Source organism: Mauremys reevesii, linkage group 17 (assembly GCF_016161935.1).
Source record: "Mauremys reevesii isolate NIE-2019 linkage group 17, ASM1616193v1, whole genome shotgun sequence".
In the NCBI taxonomy this organism is placed as follows: domain Eukaryota; kingdom Metazoa; phylum Chordata; order Testudines; family Geoemydidae; genus Mauremys; species Mauremys reevesii.
In genome coordinates, this window is record NC_052639.1 from 11,570,128 (window position 1) to 11,591,361 (window position 21,234).

Sequence of the window (21,234 nt, forward strand, 5' to 3'; positions counted from 1 at the left end):
CCACCAGACCACCATGCGGGGCGGCTGCTGATGCTCTGTGGCCAACAACAGAAGACAGTAGGAAAGCAGGGCCAGCCCCCATGGGGGAGCCTCTGACTGTTCCCACTCATGGTCCTCACGTTTGCAGTGGGGCAGGAGATTTTTACCCCAAGAGGCTTTTCCCCAGCTGGTGAGAAGCAGAGAAACACCCAGGCTCCCAAGGTGCTATGTAGCAACCCCCCTCCAGCACAGGGACAGGCGCACACTTGGAAGAGGGAAACTCCTCCACACGCTAGCCCGGGCAGCCGCCCATTTTCTTTGGCAAGTCAGGAATGGCAAAGGCGAGACTGGAAGCACCTGGGGCTCATGCCCCAGCCTTTGTGACACCCAACCCCCAACTCCTTCCCGGGGCTCTAGCTGAAGCCAGAGCATTGGCCTGAGCGGCCAAGAAGAGGTTCCAGCCCTGAAGGGAGCAGGACTTTCAGCACAATGGTAAAACTGCAGCAATACAACCGTAAAGTGACTTGAACTTTCAATCACTTGAGCCAAAGTCAGATATCTTAGTCATTAGACCACGTAGACACAGGAGCAAAGCTACTTCACACACTTTTTTGGAAAAGGTGGACACTGTGTTTCTTGGGTCATCTACTGAGGGGGGGAGGGAGACTCTCTGGGCACAAGAAGTCGAGTTCCCAGCAAGACGTGAGATGTAATTCTATGGAGCCAGGTGAAGGACTTTGGTAGGGAGGCTCAGGCATGGGGAATTGGGGTGCAGCAGACGGACTTGCTGTCTAGGTGCTTAGATTTAGTCTCCCTGAGGAGGAGGAGGAATCCTGCTGACAGGCAGTGGCTGAACAGAAAGAGGAGGGGTTCCTGGGACTTTTTTTGCCTCTCTTTTGCCTGCCTGCTCACTCTTGTGCTGAACGGTGAAAATGTTTCTCAACAAGCCCAGGTAGCTCAGTTGGTAGAGCATCAGGCTCTTAATCTGAGGGTCCAGGGTTCAAGCCCCTGTCTGGGCACTCAGCTCTTAAGTAGCCTTGTGTGCCAGGACCCAAATTCTGTTCACAGCCACAGCTGGATTCCCAGAAGCTGTGGCCATTTCCTGGAAAGGTTCCTTTCCTTAGCAATGAGGAGAGAGGCCACATCCACAGGAGCAGGCCTAGAACATGCAGTCTCTTCCTGGCAGGAAGCGCTGTGGGGCCAGGTGCTGAGAAAGCCCAGAGATGGGGGGAAGGGAGAGAGAGAAGCAATGAGGACAGACTGTAAGTGTAAGGAGAGTCTGTTCTGGCTATTGTTGGGAACTTCCCTGGATTTTACAAGACCCCAGTGGAATTGGCTGGCGGAAGGATCTGAGTCCCCACCCCCTTACCCAGAAGCTGCCTGACCCCAAGGAGGCTCTTTCTACTCTGGTGTGTGGTAGAGTCCTCGTAACCCCAACAAGGCTGGGCCCAGGAATCCTGGGGGGCTTGACCCCCCCAATCTTGTCATGATCACTTGAACAGGGCTACAGTGTCTCCACTCTGGGCACTTCCCTGACCCACTCCTCTCTGAATGTGCTTCAAGCGAACACCATTTATTACCCAGCAATCAATGTAAAACATAAGGAAAGATGGGAAAGGAAAACACGTCACCCTGTTCTGTGGCGCAGGGAGATCACAACCAGCATCTCTGGAGGGTCAGGGCAGGTCACAGTCTCTCCCTCACATGTCCCAGGCCTCCTCCCCAGGCCCTGGCTGTGCTGCAGGGACACCACGGGCTGGACACTTGCTCTGGCAGTGGCCACATGCTCTAGGGACAGGCCCCTTGTTCCCAATGTCTGCCACCCACATAGAGCTGGTCCCATGGTGTAATGGGCAGCACTCAGGACTTTGAATCCTGCAATCTGAGTTCAAATGTCAGTGGGACCTCCTGGAGATATGTGATTTTGCTGCAAACCCCTGGAGCTCAATGTGCTTGGCTACCCTCTCTCAGGATGAACTAGAGTGAGGTTTTTCCCTCCTGCTGGGTGACTGATGCCCACTGGAGATAGGTCTTTGGTCTGGCTGGTTCAATGAGCTTAACAGTCTGGCTAGAGAGTCCTGTGGGTTGATCATATGGTTGTTTCTCACTGCTTCACCTGATGCCCACAACTTTGGTCCCTGTACCTGCAGCTGCCACACTCTTCCTCTTGCCCACATGGCATTTAAAGGAAGGAGGGCCAGGGCCAGGCTTCATAGTCAGGGCTAGGCAGGAGGGAGGCAGAGTCCCAGGCTGGAGCCCAACACACCTCTCCTCCTCTGGGCACCTGGAGCAGAGGCAGCTGGTGCTGACAGATCCAAGGGAAGGTTTAAAAGCCACAGAGCAACCAAGGGCAGGGCAAGAGGAGGGGAGAACCATGCCTATGCGTGGCCAGCAGACAGCCACAGAGACACCCAGCCAGGCTGCTCCCTGCTCCCTGGCATGCCGGACACCCACTGAAAACCACCCACAGCCAGCTGCTGATGCTCTGTGGCCAACATCAGAAGCTGGTAGGAAAGCAAGGCCAGCCCCCCTGGTGGGGCCTCTTACCGTTCCCACTCCAGGTGCTGACTTTGGCAGTGGGGCAGGAGATTTTACCCCGAGAGGCTTTTCCCCAGCTGGCGAGAAGCAGAGAAACACCCAGGCTCCCAAGGTGCTATGTAGCAACCCCCCTCCAGCACAGGGACAGGCGCACACTTGGAAGAGGGAAACTGCTCCACACTCTAGCCCGGGCAGCCGCCCATTTTCTTTGGCAAGTCAGGAAGGGCAAAGGCGAGACTGGAAGCACCTGGGGCTCATGCCCCAGCCTTTGTGACACCCAACCCCCAACTCCTTCCCGGGGCTCTAGCTGAAGCCAGAGCATTGGCCTGAGCGGCCAAGAAGAGGTTCCAGCCCTGAAGGGAGCAGGACGTTCAGCACAAAGGTAAAATTGCACAACCACGAAGGGACTTGAACCCTCAATTGCCTGATTCAAAGTCAGATGCCTTATCCATTAGACCACACGGTCATAGAAGCAAAACCTTTCCAAGCACTTATTTGGAAAAGGCAGACACTGTGTTTCTCAGGTCCTCTACTGAGTGGGGCCGAGACTCTCTGGGCACAAGAAGTCCAGTTCCCATCAAGATGTGAGACAATTCTCTGCAGCCAGGTGGAGGACTTTGGCAGGGAGGCTCAGGAAGCGGACGGACTGGCTGTCTAGGTGCTTAGATTTGGTCTCACTGAGGAGAAGGAGGAATCCTGCTGACAGGCAGTGGCTGTGGAGAAAAAGTGGGATCTCCAGGCTGCTCAGGTCTCCTTCTTCCAGCTCCTCATCTGGCTGAGCTGCTCCACTGGCCTAGACAAGTCCTCTGCATGCTCAGCAAATAGCCCAAGAGCCATTTCTGCCCAAACCTGTGCTGGGGGGTGAGCTTCTGTCTTCCCTGTCCCATCTGCGCTAGAGCAGACCACTAGATCGAGAGAGACAGTCAACAACTATTAAGGCTAAGATTATATAAAGGGGGTCCCAGAATCTGTGACTTTCAGAGATCTCAGTGACATTTTCCTCCTCAGCCCTGGGGCAGCAAGACTGGAGCTGTCGGCCGGTGGGGGCCTCACAGCTATCAGCCACCAGTGTCGGAAGGGGCTCCCACAGGCCCATGCCACCACGGATGGACCCCACAGCTCCCAGCTGTTGTGGGTGGATCCCAGACCTCCCAGGTACCACATGGGACAGGGGGACCCTGGAGCTCCCAGTGGGGTGACTGCGTTATAAGTCCGGTCAGCGGTGCTGCGGGGCTCAGGCAGGCTGGTCCCTACGTGTCCTAGGGCACCGCACTGTGCCCTGGAAGTGGCCAGTAGGTCCCCCCTGCTGCACCGCTGACCAGGAGCCGCCCGAGGTAAGTCTGCACCCCAACCCCCTACCCCAGCCCTGAACCCCCCCAAACCCAGAGCCCCCTCTTGCACCCCAGAGCCCTCACCCCCCTGCACTTCAAACTCCTGCCCCAGCCCAGAGCTTCCTCCCACACCTGGAACCCATCATCCCTGCCCCCACCCCAGAGCCATCACCCAGTCCTGGACCCCAACCCCCTGCCTCAACCCACAGCCCCCTCCTGCACTCTGAATCCCTCGGCCCCATCCTGCAGGCTGGAGCCCCCTCCTCCACCCCAAACCCCTCATCTCCCCACAGCTCCCACAGGCAGACCCTGGAGCTCCCAGCAGCCATGGGTGGCCGGGGAGCCCCCACAGCCCCACACCACTGCGTATGGACCCTGCAGCTCCTACGAGCGGACCCCAGATCTCCCAGCCGCTGCGGATGGACCCAGGATTTCCCAACAGGCCTTGATGGCAGGAGGACCCTGCAGCCCCACGTCATTGCTCACAGACCCTGCAGCACCGCAGCCCCGGGAGCTCCCGGCCGCCCCAGGCAGGAGAGGAGCCCCCAGCACTCAGACACTGCAGGCAGAGCCGGGAGCTCCCAGTCACCGGGGGGGTGAGGAGAAGCCGCAGCCCCTGGCCATTGCAGATGGCCCTGTAGCTCCCAGCTGCCACAGGTGGATGCCAGAGCTCCCAGCTGCCATCGGGACCCCCCGGCCCCCACGGGCAGGAACCGTCACCCTTCGACCGGCAGAAAACAGAGTTGCGCAGAAACCCATCGCGCCCTGTGACCCCCCGCCCCCCCCCCCCGGTGCTGCGGCTTCTCGCCAGGCAGGAGGCGGCGCCCAGTAGTTTCCCCAGGAATTGAAATTAGGGGGGGTGTTTGAATTTACAGGGGGGGGGGGTGTGTCAGGGCCAATGAGATATATAAAAGAGATGTGAATAAAGTAAATGTTTTGTTAGGATAATGCAAATTTAATATAAGGATAATGCAAGTTACACATAACAGGTCTAGATTTCTAAAAATATATATAATTTAAAAAAATTTTATTTAATTTAAATTGACTTTTGAAAAGTAAGCCATCATGGCATAAGAGGGAAGTCCTCTCATGGATCAGTAACTGGTTAAAATCTTGGAAACAAAGGGTAGGAATAAATTATCAGTTTTCAGAATGGAGAGAGAGAAATAGTGGTATCCCAGAGGGGTCAGTACTGGGACCATTACTGTTCAACATACTCATAAATGATCTGGAAAAATGGGTAAACAGTGAGGTGACAAAATTTGCAGATGATACAAAACTGTTCAAGAGAGTTAAGTCCCAGGCAGACTGCAAAGAGTTACAAAGGGATCTCACAAAACTGGGTGATTGGGCAACAAAATGGCAGATGAAATTCAATGTTGATAAATGGCTTCATCAGATGCATAGAATGGAACATATAGGGAGGATATATGTATATGCACACACACACATACACACAGAGAACATGAAAAGGTGGGAGTTGCCCAACCAACTCTAAGAGGCTAATTAATTAAGATGAGCTATTCTCAGCAGGAGAAAAAAAACTTTTGTAGTGATAATCAAGATGACCCATTTAAGATAGTTTGACAAGAAGGTGTGAGGATACTTAACATGGGGAAATGGATTCAATGTGTGTAATGGCTCAGCCATTTCCAGTCTCTATTTAAGCCTAAATTGATTGTATCTAGTTTGCATATCAAGTTCATCAGTTTCTCGTTGGAGTCTGTTTTTGAAGCTTTCTGTTGCAAAATTGCCACCTTTAAATCTGTTACTGAACGGCCAGAGGTTGAAGTGTTCTCCTACTGGTGTTTGAATGTTATATTTCCTGACGTCTGATTTGCATCCCATTTATTCTTTTGCACAGAGACTGTCTGGTTTGGCCAATGTACATGGCAGAGGGGCATTGCTGGCACATAATGGCATATATCACATTGGTAGATGTGGAGGTGAACGAACCCCTGATGGCATGGCTGATGTGATTAGGTCGTATTATGGTGTCACTTGAATAGATATGTGGACAGAGTTGGCATCGGGCTTTGTTGCAAGGATAGATTCCTGGATTAGTGTTGTTGTTCTGTGGCTGCTGGTGAGGATTTGCTTCAGGTTTGGGGGTTGTCTATAAGCAAGGACTGGCCTGTCTCCCATGATCTGGGAGAGTGAGGGATCATCTTTCAGGATAGGTTGTAGATCTTTGATGATTCGCTAGAGAGGTTTTAATTGGGGGATGAATGTAAAGGCCAGTGGTGTTCTGTTATTTTCTATGTTGGGCCTGTCTTGTAGTAGGTGACTTCTGGGTACTCTTCTGGCTCTGTCAACCTGTTTTTTCACATCAGCAGGTGAGTATTGTAGTTTAAGAATGCTTGATAGACATCTTGTAGGTGTTTATCTCTGTCTGAGGGATTGGAGCAAATACGGTTGTATCTTAGAGCTTGGCCATAGACAATGGATCATGTGGTGTGTCCTGGATGGAAGCTGGAGGCATTTAGGTAAGTACAGCGGTCAGTGGGTTTCCGGTATAGGGTTGTGTTTATGTGACCATCGCTTATCAGCACAGTACTGTCAAGGAAATGGACCACTTGAGTGAATTGGTCTAGGCTGAGGTTGATGGTGGGATGGAAATTGTTAAACTCACAGTGGAATTCCTCAAGGGCTTCTTTTCCATGAGTCCAGATGATGAAGATGTCTTCAGTGTAGTGCAAGTACAGTAGGGGCATTAGGAGACGAGAGCTAAGGAAGCGTTATTTTAAATCAGCCATAAAAATGTTGGCATACTGTGGGGCCATGTGGGTACCCATAGCAGTGCCGCTGACTTGAAGATATATATTGTCCTCAATGTGAAATAGTTGTGGGTGAGGACAAAGTAGTGAAGTTCAGCCACCAGGTTTGGCATGAAACTAGTTCACAAAACTGGGGGGGGGGGGTGTTGGGAAATCACTGCTCATGCCCCTGGGCAGCCTATTTCCCTTTACCGCTCTGAAACGTGCCCCCACATGCAGGCCCCGAAGCTGGGCCCGGGGGGGGAAGGACAGGACGAGCGTGTCCTTGCGAGGTAATTGTCTCTCTGGAGGTGAAAGTCATCAGTGCGGGGTGCGAAGGGAAGTGGCCGTCGAAGGAGAATGCAAGGCATGTGGCGGGCAGGCCAGGGATTTCTTTGTCCCCCCTTCAAAAGGGGTCACCCTCCCCGTCAGGGAATCGAACCCCAGTCTCCCGCGTGACAGGTGGGGATACTCACCACTATACTAACGAGGAAAGGGGCACAGCGAGTGGCCCCAGCTCCCACAGACCAGCTATGGTCAGCGTACACCTACACCGTCGCATGGGCCCCAGCAGGCAACAGCACCCCTGGCCCTCTTCTGCTTCCCAAAGGCTTTGGACGCAGCAACAGCCCTGGCCCTCCTCACCTGCCCTTGCCCAGCACGACGCCTTTTCGGGCCTACACAGCTCCTCACACAACACCCGCCTGGGACCTTGCCCTCCCCTACCAGCTCAGCAGCACCTTTTTTCCTCTCAAAACCTCCTCTTGCCACCCTCCCCCTTCCACACTTCACACTCACCTCATCACAAACTCACCCACGGCCCCTTTGGCTTCTCAAGCGCCTCTGGAGGGACGCAGCTTCCCTGGCACGCAGATCCTTCCCTTCAACGCGCACTGGACGGACATTCGAAACACAGCCCTTTCCAGGAGGGAATGCGCCGCTTTTGGACCCTGGCGCCCAGCAAGGAGTCCTGGGACTCTTTTTCTGACCGATGGACCCCACTGACTTGCCTTTACCAAGCAGAAACTGAGGACCGGGTGATGGCTCTCTTTGCAAACGGACGCCATCAGACTGAGCCACGAGGCGTGCTGCAGGATAGCCCCTCCCACCAAAAAGCAATGCCGTGACCCGGATTCGAACCGAGGTTGCTGCGGCCATGGTGCAGAGTACTAACCACTATACGATCACGGCCAGGCGCTGGGGGCGCAGGCCAGCACCCCAGCGGAAAATGCTCAGCTCTGCGCTCTCGGGGCGGCCACCTACCTCGCCGGCGGCCACAGCTCTTTCTCAAGTCTCCCCATTACAGTCACAGGTCAAATGCTGAGCAAAGGAAAAAAGACAGGAAGCCAATCCCATGCCTGTCCCTTTTTCTGTCTTCCTCCACCCCTGGACCAAGTCCCTCCCCGTTTGTCTGGGCCATTGTCCTCATGGCCCTGGCCAGCCTATTTCCCTTTGCCGTTCTGAAACGTGCCCCCACGTGCAGGCCCCGGGGGAGGCTTTGGCTAGGGCGAGCGTGTCCTTGCAAGGTAATTGTCTCTCTGGAGGTGAAAGTCATCAGTGCGGGGTGCGAAGGGAAGTGGCCGTAGAAGGAGAATGCAAGGCATGTGGTGGGCAGGCCAGGGATTTCTTTGTTCCCCCCTTCAAAAGGGGTCACCCTCCCCGTCGGGGAATCGAACCCCGGTCTCCCACGTGACAGGCGGGGATACTCACCACTATACTAACGAGGAAAGGGGCACAGTGAGTGGCCCCAGCTCCCACAGACCAGCTACGGTCAGCGTACACCTACACCGTCGCATGGGCCCCAGCAGGCAACAACACCCCTGGCCCTCTTCTGCTTCCCAAAGGCTTTGGCCGCAGCAACAGCCCTGGCCCTCCTCACCTGCCCTTGCCCAGCACGACGCCTTTTCGGGCCTACACAGCTCCTCACACAACACCCGCCTGGGACCTTGCCCTCACCTACCAGCTCAGCAGCACCTTTTTTCCTCTCAAAATCTCCTCTTGATGGTGTGACGAAGTGGGACTGTTCGTACTGGGGGCTGGGAATGCTGGGTGCAGGCCTCTAAGTATCTAGCAAAGGAGAAGGCCGGCGCAACCAAATGCCTGACACTCTGTCTCCTAGCAACTGATGGCCCAAGCAACTCCCCTGCAAAGGTGCATCTAAAGGTGTTGGAGACAAAGGGGTCAGGTGGCCTCCTGGCCCGGGAAAGAAGCTGGGCAGAGAGGAGGGGCCGGAGGGGGTTGGGCAGACTGGAGCTGGCTGGGGAAAAGAGGGGAGGCAGAGAGAGAGGGCTCTGATCCCCAAGGGAGGCTGTGGGGCTCCGGGGCGCCAAGATGGACCTAACAGGGGGGATCCTGTTATCTGTGCCTGCAAGACCTGTGTTGGACTGTGTTCCTGTCGTCTAAATAAACCTTCTGCTTTACTGGCTGGCTGAGAGTCCTTGTGAATCAGCAGGGAGCCCGGGGGTGCAGGGCCTGACTCCCCTACACCTGTGACAACTGGTGGCAGAGGTGGGATCTACTGCACCCCGTGGACGGAGCTTCCTGCAGTAAGTGACTGGGGAGCAGTAAAACGAATGGGCGATTAACCCCTGGGAGAGTGTGACCAGAGAGCAGGACTTTGCAGTAACAGGGTTATCCGGGCGATCACAGCGAGCGGTCCCAGGGGCGGAGGAGTCTGCAGCTCGACCCTGGCAGAGAGGGGGTGACCTCAAGGACTGGCACACTAGCGGTCCCCCTGGAACCCGTGGGGAGCGGCGAGCACCCCGGCCTGCGAGTGGCCAGCAGGAAGATGTATGCCAAGTGGCGCAAGTGCGACCTGGTGGAGATTTGCAAGCACAGGGGGCTGCGCAGTGGGAAACTCACCAAGGACCAGCTGATTGCCCAGCTGGAGGAGGAAGATCACAGGAATGAACCGATCCCTGTCTCTGAGGGAAGCAGCCAGGCAGATGCAGCACAGGTACCAGTGTCTGGCCCGGCTGGGAGTGGTCAGCCAGCTGTTGAGGGCGTCCCGAGACCCCCCGTTCCTATGCCTAGGGGGACAGGGAGGAGGAGCCCAGCGAGCACCGAGGGCGCCGTGACCCCCCCGGCCAGCAGGGGATCCTCCCGGCGAAGCTCACCCCCCAGCAGGGGATTGTCCCGGCGATGCTCATCCGTGGAGCGCCAGCGGCTGGAATGGGAGAGAGAGATAAAACGGAGAGAGCTGGAGGATCGTAAGGAACAGAGGGAGCATGACCGGAAGGAGAAGGAGAGACAGAGGGAACATGAGGCGCGACAGAGGGAGCAGGAACTGGAGGAGAAAAAGCGACAGCGTCACCATGAGCTGGCCCTGGCGAGGCTGGGGGGCAGCAGGCCCCTGGCGGCGGTGAGTGAAGGGGGGGCCAGGACTGCGCGGAGCTTGGATAAGTCCATCCTGGCCCCACACAAGGAGGGGGAGGACATGGGTGACTTCCTAGATGCCTTTGAGACGGCCTGCGAGCTGCACCAGGTGGATCTTGCGGACAGGCTCCGGGTTCTCACCCCCTTACTGGACCCCAAAGCCGTGGCATTGTACGGCCAGCTGGGAGAGGAGGAGAAAGGGAACTACGAACCATTCAAGCAGGCCCTGCTGCGCGAGTTTGGGCTGACTCCTGAGATGTACCGGGAGAGGTTCCGGAGTCAGGATAAAACCCCTGAGGTCTCCTATCTGCAACTGGCCGTCCGCATGGAGGGGTACGCCAGCAAGTGGGCAGATGGGGCCCAGACGAAGGGGGACCTGGTTAAACTGCTGGTACTGGAGCAGCTGTATGAGCGGTGCCCATCCGACCTGAGGCTGTGGTTAAGGGACCAAAAGCCAGAGAACCCGCGACAGGGAGAGCGGCTGGCCGATGACTATGTGAAGAGCCGGTTGGGGGGTGGCAGGGAGGAGCCCCAAAGGAACAGGCCCATCGCGACGCAGAGAGAGAGTCATCCTGAGACCACCCAAAAGGGGAATCGGGAGAACCCCCTCCCAAAGGGAATGGCCAGTGCCAGGGACAACCGACCAGTTCGAAGGGACCAACGGGACATGAGCTGCTATCAATGTGGCCAGAAGGGCCACCTGCGGTCCCAGTGCCCCAGACCCATGGACAAACTGAGCAGACCGACCCCCCACCGGGTTAACTTGGTAGAGACCCAGTCGGATGAGGGGCAGCGTTCGCAGGAAAGGGGGGCTGGCTGCGTACCACCTGCGAAGGAGGGAGGGGGGCCCCGGGCCGACCCCTCCGAGGAGCTGGATGCTCCCCGCCCTGAGTTTTGGGTTTACAGGGTGGGCACAGGGCTGCCCCTCCGGAGCGAGTGCCTTGTTCCCCTGGAGGTGGATGGGAGGAAGGTCACTGGGTACTGGGACACGGGTGCAGAGGTGACGCTGGCCCGGCCCGAGGTGGTGGACCCAGATCAGATGGTGCCCAACACCTACCTGACCCTGAGGGGTGTGATCGGAACCCCATTCAAGGTGCCTGTGGCGAGGGTACACCTGAAGTGGGGGGCCAAGGAGGGCCCCAAGGACGTGGGGGTGCACCCACATTTGCCCACGGAGGTTTTAATGGGGGGGGGACCTCGAGGACTGGCCAAGTAACACCCGGGGTGCCCTGGCCGTGAACCGTAGTCAGAGTCAGCGCAGGGCTCTGCACCCTGACACCGGGGAAGGTACTCTGCCCGAGGCACAGGACCCTGACCTGGTGGGGAGGGAACGCCCAGGGACAGGGCTCAGAGAGGCTGTGGCCTCAGACCCAGCCGGTGAGAGAGAGCAGATCCCCGTCCCTGCCCCAGCGGCTGAGTTCCAGGCCGCGGTGCGGGAAGACCCCTCCTTGCGGAGGATAGGGGACCTGGCCAACCTCGGGGGGGGACAGACCATGGGACGAGGTGGCCGGAAAAGGTTCCTGTGGGAGAAGGGGTTCCTGTACCGATAATGGACTCCCCCAGGGAAAATGGAGTCAGGGGGGATCAGGAGGCAGCTGGTGGTACCCCAGGAGTTTCGCCACCAGCTGCTGTGCCAGGCCCATGACATTCCCCCCTCAGGGCACCAGGGAGCCTGGCATACCCAGCAGAAGCTGCTACGGAGCTTTTACTGGCCTGGGGTCTTTGCCCATGTCCGGCAGCACTGCCGCTCCTGTGACTTCTGCCAGAGGGGGAGGAAGGCCAGGGACGGGGGAAGATGGCTGTAAGACCCTTGCCCCGCCCCGAGGAGCCTGTCCAGAGGGGGGCCAGGGTCAAAAGGGGGCCTCTGAACCGAGAGAGCCCAAATCACAGACCCCCAGACTGGAACATGGGGAGAAGGCCCCAGCCCAGCGGGCACCCCAGGGGTACTGGGGTGGGGAAAGGGCACGGGCGGCATAAGGCTTCCCCCCTGCAACCTGCAAGTGCCCTCGAGTCCCCCCGACCTACAGGGGGGCAGGAAACTGGAATGACCTGGGGTAACTCTTCCCCCAGAATGGGGGGGACCCTGGGGCAGCCATGGGAATGTAGGTGGGTTTGAACTTCCCCAGGTCACTGGCTGGAGTGACCCCACTCAGTTCGGTCTTGAAGGGGGGAGAGGTGTGACGAAGTGGGACTGTTCGTACTGGGGGCTGGGAATGCTGGGTGCAGGCCTCTAAGTATCTAGCAAAGCAGAAGGCCGGCGCAACCGAATGCCTGACACTCTGTCTCCTAGCAACTGATGGCCCGAGCACCTCCCCTGCAAAGGTGCATCTAAAGGTGTTGGAGACAAAGGGGTCAGGTGGCCTCCTGGCCCGGGAAAGAAGCTGGGCAGAGAGGAGGGGCCGGAGAGGGTTGGGCAGACTGGAGCTGGCTAGGGAAAAGAGGGGAGGCAGAGAGAGAGGGCTCTGATCCCCAAGGGGGGCTGTGGGGCTCCGGGGCGCCAAGATGGACCTAACAGGGGGGATCCTGTTATCTGTGCCTGCAAGACCTGTGTTGGACTGTGTTCCTGTCATCTAAATAAACCTTCTGCTTTACTGGCTGGCTGAGAGTCCTTGTGAATCGGCAGGGAGCCCGGGGGTGCAGGGCCTGACTCCCCTACACTCCTCCAGTCTGGGGGAGGGTGTCTGACAGACACCCTCCCCCTTCCACACTTCAGACTCACCTCATCACAAACTCACCCACGGCCCCTTTGGCTTCTCAAGCGCCTCTGGAGGGACGCAGCTTCCCAGGCACGCAGATCCTTCCCTTCAACGCGCACTGGGCGGACATTCGAAACACAGCCCTTTCCAGGAGGGAATGCGCTGCTTTTGGACCCTGGCGCCCAGCAAGAAGTCCTGGGACTCTTTTTCTGACGGATGGACCCCACTGACTTGCCTTTACCAAGCAGAAACTAAGGACCGGCTGACATAGGCGGCAGGTTTGTATAATTTTTGATGGGGCCCAAAATGGTGGTGCCCCCCCACTCCCGCCCTGTAAGACGATATAAAATGAAGCTACAACGCATCAGCGCCACAAGATTACAAGGGTCAATTAAAAGTGGAAAGTCAGAAGCAGCACTTGCCTACTTCAATATACGGTATTATATTTTGTTGCACCTGTTGTGATGAAGTGGGAATGTTCTTCATATTTTCTCTGAATACTGTGTGGGTGCCTCAATTTCCCCTGCAAGATGCTACTTGAAGGTGTTGGGGACAAAGAGATCAGGTGGCCTCCTTGTCCGGAAGAGACACAGAGGCCAGAGGAGGGAGTGTCAGTTTGGAGCTGGCTGTGGAAATGGGGAGAGACCCAGAACTTGGTTTTGGGCTGCCCACCCCGCAAGATGGACCTGACAGAGGGGTTCTGTTTTCTGTACCAACAAGCTCTGTTTAAACTGTGTTCCCGTCATCTAATAAACCTTCTGTTTTACAGTCTGGCTGAGAGTCACATCTGACTGCAGAGTTGGGGTGCAGGGACCTCTGGCTACCCCAGGACCCCGCCTGGGCGGACTCACTGCGGAAAGTGCATGGTGTGGAAGGGCATGCTGAATGCTCTGAGGTCAGACCCAGGAAGGTGTAAGCTTCTTGCCCTGGAGACAGTCTGCTCAGAGAGGAGGCTCCCCCAGAGTCCTGACTGGCTTTGAAGGAGTGGTTCCAGAGCATCCCAGCATCCCCTTCCACCCCATGCACTTCCCAGAAGTCCGCACAGGCACTAACACTCCCTCCTCTGGCCTTTGTCAAGAAGGCTAACAGCATTTTGGGCTGTATAAGTAGGGGCATTGCCAGCAGATCGAGGGACATGATCATTCTCCTCTATTCAACATTGGTGAGGCCTCATCTAGAGTACTACGTGCAGTTTTGGGCCCCACATTGCAAGAAGGATGTGGAAAAATTGGAAAATCCAGTGGAGGGCAACAAAAATGATTAGGGGGCTGGAGCACATGACTTCTGAGGAGAGGCTGAGGGAACTGGGATGGTTTAGTCTGCAGAAGAGAAGAATGAGGGAGGATTTAATAGCTGCTTTCAACTACCTGATAGGGGGTTACAAAGAGGATGGATCTAGACTGTTCTCAGTGGTAGCAGAGGACAGAACAAGGAGTAATGATCTCAAGTTGCAGTGGGGGAGGTTTAGGTTGGATATTAAGAAAAACTTTTTCACTAGGAGGGTGGTGAAACACTGGAATGGGTTACCTAGGGAGGTGGTGGAATCTCCTTCCTTAGAGGTTTTTAAGGCCCGGCTTGACAAAGCCCTGACTGGGATGATTTAGTTGGGAATTGGTCCTGCTTTGAGCATGAGCTTGGACTAGATGATCTCCTGAGGCCCCTTCCAACCCTGATATTCTATGATACTCTAAACTGACCACCAAATTTAAGTTGCATGTTTTTTCCCGTCAGGTGAGGACTCTGGGGCAGGGCTGGGGATAAGGAACTTGGGGTGCAGACAGGCTTCCCCAGGGCTAGGGCCAAAGAGGACTCCCCTCCACCCTCCCTGGCAGCAGCAAGCTCCAGGGGAGGGACCCCTCCTCTCCCCCGCAGTTCACTGCACATGCTCCTAGGTCCCTCTCAGGTCCAGAAAGCCCACTCGCCTCCCCTATGGTGGGTACCGAGGGGGGAGGTTGCCATCACATGTGGCCTCCCCTGCTGCCACCCCTCACCATAGCCTCACTGGGGATGGGGCTGCCCCTTGCCCAGCATGGTGCAGGAGTGGGGACTGCAGGGTGGTAGCTGGGGAGGGGCACAGTATCACAAAATTCACCTAAGCCCCAGCTGCACAGGTCTAGGAAGCTCCCCTCCCCAGTGGTGTAGCCAGGTTCTAACATGAGGGGGAGCGAACACGTAAAAAAAAATGCCAGCCAACATATCCAATTACTAATCAGGTAGTTCTATAACAGGCTATAACAGGCTGCCCTGGACCCCATCACCCCCTGAAGCACAAGGTAGGGGTAGGCACCACCATGTTGTGCAACAAACACTTGACAAAATTACTGGACTTAGTGATGGACCATGCGGGCAGGTGGGTATTATGTCATTCAATCATTCAACCCATAAAATTGCACACATTTTGCCTCAGTGAAATTAAATATCCAGAGAATTACTGGGCCTGTGATGATGATGATGACCAGGGCTTGCTCACCTGTGGCTCCCCCTCCCTGTGCTGTGGAGGCACAGCCAGGCAGGTCTGCATCTGCAGGCAGTCACCCTGCCTCATGTGCAGCTCCCATGGGCCCTGATAGCCACTAGACTGGGAGCCTCCCAGCCAATGGAATGGGCTGGGCTGGGGGGCGGAAGGCAAAGGGGGAGATTGTAGGGAGCTTTGGAGGAGGGGAGGCAGTGGGGGAGGGCAGTGGGCTGGCACAAAGGGGAGGGCTCTCTGGAGAGGAGTGACAGGGACACAGGGGTCATTGGGAGTCTCTCAAGGGGGCAGAGGGTTGTGTGGGTCTCTGTGGGGCAGGGGGCTGTGATGGGCAGAGCCAGCTGCAACCTGGGTCTGCTCTGCGGGGGGTGTTGCTATAGTCCCCTCAGGAAGCCCCCCCCCATCCTGTGTATTTTATACCAGCCCAGGGGTGCCCATTGCTGCTCCTTTCCCCGCCCACGGCTCCATCTGTCTGTCCCCACAACCCCCCAGCTGTGTCCGTCTGTCTGTCCTCACAACCCCCCTGGCTGTGTCCTTGTGTCTGTCTGTCCCACAACCCCCAGCTGTGTCCTTGTGTGTGTCTGTCCCACAACCCCCCAGCTGTGTCTGTTTGTCCCCACCAACGCCCCCCCGGCTGTGTCTTTGTGTCTGTTTGTCCCCACCACCCCCGGCTGTGTCTGTGTGTCTGGCTGCCTCCACCACCCCTGGCTGTGTCTGTCTGTCCCACAACCCCCCTGGCTGTGTCCTTGTGTCTGTCTGTCCCAAACAACCCCGGCTGTGTCTGTCTGGCTGCCCCCACCACCCCGGCTGTGTCTGTCTGTCCCCGCTGTGTCTGTCTGTCCCACAACCCCCAGCTGTGTCCTTGTTTGTGTCTGTCCAACAACCCCCCAGCTGTGTCTGTTTGTCCCCACCAAGGCCCCCCCGGCTATGTCTGTGTGTCTGTTTGTCCCCACCACCCCCGGCTGTGTCTGTGTGTCTGGCTGCCTCCACCACCCCTGGCTGTGTCTGTCTGTCCCACAACCCCCCTGGCTGTGTCCTTGTGTCTGTCTGTCCCACAACCCCCGGCTGTGTCTGTCTGGCTGCCCCCACCACCCCCGGCTGTGTCTGTCTGTCCCCCCCCCCGCTGTGTGTGTCTGTCCCACAACCCCCTGGCTGTGTCTGTTTGTCCCCACCAAACCCCCCTCCCCGGCTGTGTCTGCTTCTGGCTGCCCCCACAGCTCACCGGCTGTGTCTGTCTGACAGGGACAGACCCTGCTGCTGCTCTGCCCAGGGCTCAGATGCTGCTGGTGGCTCGCTCCCCGTCCCTGCTGTGGAGGCGCGGCCAGGCAGCTCTGGCACCGCCCCCGGCAGCTCCCATTGGCTGGGGTTCCCGGCCAATGGGCTGTGAGCCCAGTCGCTGCTGGGGCCTCTCCCGGGAGCTGCCGCTGCGGTGAGAGCGCCCGGCAGTGCGACGTGGGGACCCCCAGCACAGGGCCTGGGGCCCAAACATTGGTGGAGCTGGGCCCAGCTTCAGGATTATTGGTGGGGCCTGGGCCCCACGTGCCCATAGAACTCGCCGCCTATGGTGGCACCTGCATCCCTGCCAGGGAGATATTGGCTCAGCTCTTTCTTTCTGCTGCTGTTGTTAGTCCATGAAACATCAAGGGTGGAATGCAAGGCTGAGCTCACACACCAACCCCCTGAAATATTTCAGTGCCCCAGAGAAATCCTGCCCCTGGCTATTGGAACGATGTGCTGGAGATTTTACTAGGAAAGGGACTGTCTGAATTGTCAATGTGGGGAATGAACAACAATCTACAGCAATGTCATTCACACAAACACACTCTCATCCTGCTCCAGCCAGAAGGGAAATGGGCAGGAATTCTCGCTGTTCGGCCATGGCCACACGTACTGAGCTGCACAGCAGTGAGTGTGCTGGGGAAGCTGGTCTGAGCAAACAATTTGAAGTGACAATTCAGTGAGAACACGTCCTCACCAGTCACACTGAAATAAGGTGCTACTGGGCTGTTGGGAATACAGTCCTGTCCTGACAATGCCCAGCACCACCAGGTAAAGATGGTTAAAGAAAACTGAGTTTGATAGCATCCTGTCTGGGAAGAACTCACCTGTCAATAGCAGGGGCATGACACCCTCATTTCTGTGTCGTTCTAGCACTGTAGTCCACTAGTGTTTGTCTGTATAATCGCTGTCAGGGTCTGTGATTGTTTCTGTCGGCTGTAGAATTAATTTTGTTGGGTGTAAACCAATTAAGGTGGTGGGAAATAACTGGTTAGATAATCGTGTTAGGATTGGATAGTTACATTTCAGTAAAATGATTGGCTAAGGTATAGCTAAGCAGAAGTCAAGTTTTACTATATAGTCTGCAGTCAGTCAGGAAGTAAGGGGGGGAATTGGCATCATGTTTTGCTAAGGGGAACAGGGACACAGGCAAGGCTCTGCGTTGTCAGAGCTGGGCCGGGGACACTGAGGAAGGAAACTGGAATCATGCTTGCTGGAAGTTCAACCCAATAAACATCTAATTGTTTGCACCTTCAGACTTTGGGTATTGTCGCTCTCTGTTCATGCGAGAAGGACCAGGGAATGGGAGGGTGAAGGGATAAGCCCCCTAACACTAGCTAACATCTAACACATTTGAACCTCTTCTTTTCACACCGTTGCTCATTCTCAGGTTCTGCTTTGTCTTCAGACAGATCCATTCTCTTCCAGGACGGCCTTGCTCTTTCTGTTTGTTTCGCTCATTGAGGTGTTGGAGTAAACACTCCCCTTCCCTCTATTCTCAGACAAACACTAGTATTAACTGTTTGCTACTGATGGGTTTAGAAAGCATTTGTGGAGTGGAAGATGCCATTTCTGGGGGATTGTTTCCAAGATCCCGGACTTTGTGTTCAAATGTCTCCCAGCTTCCTCCGTGAAAATAACACCAAGGTTTCCTTGCAATATACAGGAAGAAGATAGTTTTTCATCTGAAATGGGACTTGAACCCACAATCTCTGATTGAGAAAGGAATTACCTTCTCTATTAAGCCACTGGGGCCCTGAAAAGAAACTGCTGAAGGAATGGAAATTCCCTCTCATAAGTACACATTCATCACATTCACTCAGAAGCCAAATACCCCATTTAATCGCCTTACAGAAACGTCTGCATCCCCTGGCAGTGAGGCAACTAGGCAGGTCCCTGACAGAGCTGAGCACCACCTTTCTGCCAGCCATCTTTAGAGAAGAACCCCACCCTAGAGTCACCCCTCCCTCCTTCAGCACCTCCACATCTGTGCCTCTGAGCTGCAGAAGGCTGGTTAGGGGGCAAATCCGGGGCTGGAAGAGGGGTAAGGTCAGCCTGTAAGGAGTAGCCAGGTGGGGCAGACCCAGGGGGAGGCTGTGGGCTGCTGGTCGGTTGTTGGGATCTGAGATCTAGATCAAAGCTGCACAGCGACCTGACACCCAGCGTTATAAGAGTGACATAGTGACCCCCTTACCGGCCTCGGTGAACCCCAAACCCTTGTTACTAAGGGCATTGAGGAGTCTCTGTCCATTAATAACTTCTGGGAGCTCCCCAGCAGGCTGCGGGCATCAGCCACCTCCTGCCACACAGGTTAGACTCTTGGTGCTGTGCCAGCCGCCCCCTCGCTTGCAGGCCCAGTGTAAGAAGCAGGAGGCCTGGTGCTGGCAGAAGAGGGTTTTGATTAATCAACCTCTGTGTTATGGGCACGACACGCTTCCACTGTGTCACTCTGCTGGCTTTTCTTCAGCAGCATCTAGCGGCCATGGCTCCAGGCTAGTGCCTGGTGAGCTCTGGCACTGGCAGGAAGCGCTGCAGGGTGCTGGGCAGCGGCCCTGGCAAACCAGCTGCTGGTAGGTGTCTCTGTGGTATCATGGGTCAGTGAGTTCAGCTGTTAATGGAAAGGAGGGGGGTTTATGCTCCCCCAGGGATGCCAAAGAAGGTTCCTAGTGGGTTCCTCAAGGTCTGCTGGGAGCTGGGAAGTCCACCTTTTGCCACATTGATGGTTCCCCTCTTGGACACAGTGGGGTCACCTGCTGCCTACAAGAGTGTGGGGGCTGTGCTGCAAAAGCCCATCTCCCAGCAGCCGTGCCGGAGGCTCAGGCTTAATCCTCAAGGCCGAGCACAAAAACTTTCAGCTGGGAACATTTTGTTCCCTTCCCGCCTCCGCCCAAGCGGCAAGGGAGAAGCGGACGAGACACGCCGGCTCAGACGCCTCCCTCCCACTTCCCTGTACGCTGTGCAAAGCTCTTGGCCTGCCTCATGCCTCGTCAGGAAAGCGCGGCCATGCGGCCCAAGCCTGAGCCACGTCCCGGCTGATGGTGCGCAGAGCCACGCGAGTCAATGGCAGGTCGAGTCCGGAGCCTCGGCTCTTTCCCCTGACAGCCACACACACAGCGCTGCCCAGCGCCCAGAGAGCCTCCCTCGTGTTCTCCCGCAGCAGCCGCCTGCCGGGGTGGTGGGAAAAGGGGACCAGGAAGCACTGCAGCCTCATTCCAGGACAGGAGGCCCTCGCCACGCCCAGGCCTGCCTCTTGCCTTCAGCCCAGGCAGCCAGAGGTGCCGGGGAGCTCCCTGGCAGGCCGCCGCTTCGCCTCAGCCACCTCTTGCCTCATGGCCTAGGCTCTTGGTGCTCTGCTGGTCACCGCCTGGCTTGAAGGCCCAGAGGGAAAAGAAACAAGCGCTCACCTAGCAGAGGATGGTTTCGATCCAGCGACCTCTGGGTTATGGGCCCAGCACGCTCCCGCTGCACCACTCTGCTGGTTTTTACACCCTCCCCCTGCCACCCAGCTGCCACTATCCAGATTAGTGCCCTACGTGCTCTCGCGCTGGCAGACAGATGTGCAGGCTGCTAGGCTGCTGCCCTGGTCACAGGATTTTACAGCTTCTACAGGGCAAAAAGGATCTATTTGGGGTTTGGACCCCATTGGGAGCTGGGTAGCTGAGTGCCGGAGATGGGAGCACTTCTTAAACTGTTTTCAGTTAAGCCTTCAGCTTGTGGGGGACGAGGTTCAGCCTTGGATCCGTGTCTGCAGCAGGCGAGCGCATCTGGCTATATCCTCCCCCCCTCTCGCTGTATTAGCAGACTATAACCCGGAGCAAACGCACATGCCTTGCAAAGGAACAGGAGCCGGGATCTCAAACAAAAGTCAACATTTTATTAAGATGACGTTCAAAGAAAAAAATGTGTACGGTACAGAGTTTAGACGTAGAAGTTTCTGGTGCTCAGGGAACAACGTACAGCTTATCCAAGGGGTGCGAAGTTCTGTTTAAGATCGGGTGGCGTAAGGAATACATAATCTGCAATAGCCCCAACTGGGGGTAAAAGGTTAACGTACAGACTCTGAATTAGGAGGGTATGTTGTCCATAGGAGGGCTACTGTTCAGGTGTGGAGTATAACAAGCAGATTTGACGATGAGGATGGATTGACCCATGTTTGGTGAGGTTTAATGTTTGGTGTTTTGGAATCTTTGCCACAATCTAGTTGAGGCAGGGTCAGTATGAATTCTACCCTGCCATCTGTTGGTGATGTGTTGTCAAGGCCTTTTGGGGCTGATGTCATTTGCATGGTTACACCCACCTCAGGTTGCATGATGGGAGTGCTTGTCCAAACAGTCATTTCAGGTGTTGTGGGATCCCCAGTCTCTTTCTTATTGGGGCAGGAGTAATCCAGTGTATTTTCCTGTTGATTTCGGATCAAGGACAGAGTAACTGTACCTGGCATTTGAGGCCTGAGAGCGTCACCCTGTCCTGGAAAGTACTCACCATTAAGGGGCATGGGTTCCAAAGGACAAAATGGGGTGGGAGGTAGGAATGGATGTTTGGTGGTCTCTTGCAGGTGCTGGTCCTTTCTGTTGTCCCTGGTGTGGAAAGACAGAGGTGGTTTTGAATCCTTAAAATTGTTGTTTGTGCTCCAGTTGCTTGTTGTAAGCTTGTGCTGTTAGATCTCTTTCACGGTGTCTTTTGGTCCTGAGAGGTAAAGGGCTGCTCTGTGTGTGGTGTTATGGAGTGAAGTAGCAAGCGTTAGTTTCAGAGATGGTGCGTGTACCCCCGCCCCTCCTCCGGTCCATGAGTCTAGTATTTGCATAAACCCA

The 21,234-nt window shown here is 56.1% G+C and overlaps 2 non-coding genes across 2 annotated transcripts; one reads left to right on the plus strand and one right to left on the minus strand.

The window, feature by feature from the left end:
- Nucleotides 1-925: 925 nt before the first annotated feature.
- TRNAK-CUU lies at nucleotides 926-998 on the plus strand. The gene has a single exon. It is a non-coding gene; the product is annotated as a tRNA-Lys (tRNA).
- A 7,261-nt stretch (nucleotides 999-8,259) lies between these two features.
- On the minus strand, nucleotides 8,260-8,331 carry TRNAD-GUC. The gene has a single exon. It is a non-coding gene; the product is annotated as a tRNA-Asp (tRNA).
- Between the last annotated feature and the right edge of the window lie 12,903 nt (nucleotides 8,332-21,234).